The sequence below is a fragment of the Triticum dicoccoides genome, chromosome 1A, assembly GCF_002162155.2.
Source record: "Triticum dicoccoides isolate Atlit2015 ecotype Zavitan chromosome 1A, WEW_v2.0, whole genome shotgun sequence".
Classification (NCBI taxonomy): domain Eukaryota; kingdom Viridiplantae; phylum Streptophyta; class Magnoliopsida; order Poales; family Poaceae; genus Triticum; species Triticum dicoccoides.
In genome coordinates, this window is record NC_041380.1 from 6,532,790 (window position 1) to 6,536,773 (window position 3,984).

Genomic DNA, 3,984 nt, shown 5'->3' on the forward strand with positions numbered 1-3,984 from the left:
TGGTTCGGCTCACCTGAGTCCACGAACAATGGGGTATGATCAGATATGCCCCTTGAAAGAGCTTGCACCGTCACCAGAGGGAACTTTTGTTCCCACTCCACGCTCGCAAGCACTCAATCAAGTTTTTCATAGGTTGGGTGTGGCAGAGCATTAGCCCAAGTGAACTTTCTACCCGAAAGCTCTATCTCTCTCAGATCCAAGCTTTCAATAATGGTATTAAACATGAACGACCATCTGCCGTCAAAATTATCATTGTTCTTCTCCTCTCTCCTCCTGATGATATTGAAATCACCCCCAACTAGAATTGGAAGCTGTTCTGACCCACAGATACGAACCAGGTCCGCCAGGAACTCCGCTTTAAGCTCGGGCTGTGCGGCACCATACACCGCCACCAAAGCCCAGTTAAAACCATCTATCATGCACCTGACTCGAAACTTCACCGCGAAGTCTCCCATTACTACACTTCGGACTTCAAGCGAATCGCATCTCACACCCTGTAAGATGCCACCCGACCTTCCTCGCGGAGGGAGGCAATGCCAATCAAAATCAATACCACCCACCAAAGAAGAGAGAAACTGGGGTGCAAAGTTATCTCTACCCGTCTCCGATAAAGCAACAAAATCTAACCTCTGCTCTAAAGCTGCCTCAGCAAGGAATCTTCTTTTAGCCAAGTCCTTCAGACCTCTGCTATTCCAAAAAATTCCTCTCATAATTCATCATGGAATTTTTTAGTGGTACGAATCCTAGCACATTTTCCGATTCCACTTACGCTTAGGTTTACTAGGTGCTGTCGCCCGGTCCTCATCACCGGGTTCATAGATATTACCATCATCAATCTCTAGGGGTATATCATCGTCGTCAGAGTCATGATTGGGTGGTGCTAAATCCGCACATAGATTACCTAGCACTCTGACCCCTAACGCATGAATCTCATCATCCTTCATTGGATTAACGGCTGCAAGGTTACGAATAGTCTCTAAGGCACGTTCCGCCTCCAAATCTAATAAATCATTCACCGAATTGGAAATCTCACTATCCGTAGCCCCTAGTGAAACTCCTAATTGGTTTGCATTATTTATAATCTCCTCATTAAAAAAATGCAATAAGGAATTAGATAGGTTGACGGACATACCAGAAGACAAAGCAGCCTCCTGAAGCTTGGCCGCCCTCATAGCGCACCGCTGCTGCATATCATCTACCTAGGGTATGTCGAGGATGCGAGCACTCATCCGTCTCCCCTCGGCGATAGGGTCCGGGATCCCGCCAAACGCAACAACCTTCTCCCTAGTAACACCTGGCACAGAGTCCCTCACAGGCTCTACCGGGGTTATGAGAGAAGGCGTCTGTGGGCTCCCGGTCCCCTTAGACGGGAGTCCCACTCTAGGGACCCTGGTCATGGGTAGGAGCGAAGAGGAGATGACGGGGGCCGCCTGCCCGCGCCCTCCTCCGACCTCGGCCGCCGGTTTAGACGTATGAGCCATCGGCGAGGGAGAGATGGTCCTCCTGATCATCGAGGGCGAAGGGGGAGCCAAGGCCTCCTGCCCCAGCACCCTCCCCAGTGCTGCTGGTGCCGCGGTGGTTACCGCCACCGTCGGGGAAGCAGGAGCCGAGGCCGCCTGCCTCGGGCTCCCGCCCCTCGTGCCGGACGACCCACACGGGGCCGGCGTGATCGACGCCGTCAAGAGCGAGGTGGGGTGGGAAGGAGGCGAGGCCACCTGCCCCGAAGTTCCTCCCCCACGACCCGCCTTGCCCGAATCCGCCGACACCGGAGTCGCGTCCACATTGACCTGGCCATGAGGAGCTCCCACCGGACTCCTCTCCAAAGCTCCGACCATTGACCTGGCCAGCCGTCCAGCAAACCAACTAGCATCCCCCTCGAACTCCAACGGGGGGAGCGTGTGCTCAAGACAATCATCAGAATCTACCCGGTCACTCCATAGTCTGGGAGGTGCCGAGGCTGGCTCAAAGGACCCAAAACGTAGAGTAGTCATAGGCACCGTTGGGGACGCTGCATGCTCAACCCGTTCCCATCCCCGGGCACCTGAGAAGAACCATTAGACCCCTCGCGCATGTGCTCATCATACGGTGCCCCCTTGGCCCCGGCATTGCCATCACTGTCTTGCATGTCAACATCGTTACCATTAACCGGATCATCAAATAAATCCGTGTCCTCAAACTCGATATCTAGCGGGAACACCACTCCCCTGTAAGTCCAGTTAACCTTATCGGGTACGAACTCAATATCCAGAACACTCACTAATATCCGGGCCACCCCATGGGCACGTGTGAAAGCCATATCCACTTGTTCTGTCTTCCCCACCATGATACCCATACTAGCCACCACTCGAGCGTCCTGCAGAGGCTTAGAAGGAGCCCCTGTAAACCTCAACCAGACCTGCGTAAGCGGCTTCCCCTTAGGCTCAACCTGCTTCCACTCATGGGACTCTAGGATACACGTAGTACCGGGAACTCGACACAAGCCAAAGCTCAACAATCGCTGCAAATCCTCCACAGATGGGAACTCAACCTTAAAAGACCTATCCTCGATAAGCACCAATTCCCATCGAAAATCCCCGGGAGCCAACTCCTGAAGCCTCCTCACAATCTGTGCCTCAGTCACCTCGCCCTGGGTTGCTTTCACAATCCCGGCAGTCAAGCTCAGGGTATCCTCCGGGACCTCTCTCGCCACCGGGGACTCAAAAAACATGAGCTCAGCACAATAGACTCCATAAATGTTCAGCGTCGGAGGCAGGTCACGCATCAACGGGCACTCCCCGGAGTCATGTACAGTCTTGCCACATGTCTCGCACAGCTGGGCCACACATTCAGCAATGAAGTGACCCTTCTCACCGCAGCGGTAACAAAGCATCCGTTCCTTCTTTCGTGCATATTAGGACGCCCTTTCAGTAGCCTTGTCTACCGTCCCAGCCTCAGGAACCTCGACCGTAACCACGACATTCGTCACCTCCATCGCCTGGGACTCAGTGGGCGTATGGTCAACCTCCGTTGTGGACGCCGCGGGATCAGCTGCCTTGGGCGGGGGTGGTCGGCGGAATCTCCCACGTCCCCCACCCCGACCACCACGATGGCCACGAAAGCCTCCTCTCTGACGGTGATCCGGGCCGGAAGCCCCCTCAACGAAACCTCATGTCGGGCCGAGAAACGGTCTTTCACCCGACCCGTCACTCTGCCAGGCATATCCACGGCCACCACCCGTGGATGAAGACCCACGATGCTGTCCAACTCCATACGCATCAGAACCATCATCCCCCCACTGACCTTGGGGTGGATCAAAGGACTCTGTATTGTTGGAACTCTGTCTCTTTTGCACCAATCCCGACCGATCCTGCGCGGGCCGCGCGACGTAGTGCGGCGGAAGCTTGGCACGAGGCTGGTTGCCGATAGTTGGCGTAGCTCCTGAAGCACTACCCCGACCCGGTGCTGCCGCGCCCGGTGTGGAAGGCCGAGTCCCGCCCCGACCCGCAGTCGGCTGCACAACGAGCGCCACGCCCGGTGCTGGGGGCCGAGTCCTGCCCCGACCCACAGCTGTCTGCATGGCAACCGCGCCTGGTGCCGGGGGACGCTTCCCACCCCGACCAGCTGAAGGCAGCTGCTGCACATACCCTGGCCGCTGGGTACCAACGCCGCGACCAGGGAAGGCCGGCGCCGCGCCATCACCCGCCGGCTGCCTCTGGCCTGTGGACACTGGTGCCCCACGTCCGGCGGCCTTAGCACTCAGCGTCGCAGCCCCATCCCGACCTGAAGGAGCCGCCGCAGCCCCAGTCGTCGGCGGCGCAGCCCCATCGCGACCTGAAGGGGCCGCCGTCATGGTTGTTTTGGCCGTCGGCGCTGCCGTCCCGCGGCCAGCCATACCCTGGAGAGGTGGGATCCTCTTCGCCCGACCCGCACCGCACGGTGGGAAGCCCGGAGTCCCGCGCCTAGGAGCCCTAGCGATAGCAGCCAACGGCGCGGTAGCGGAGGAAA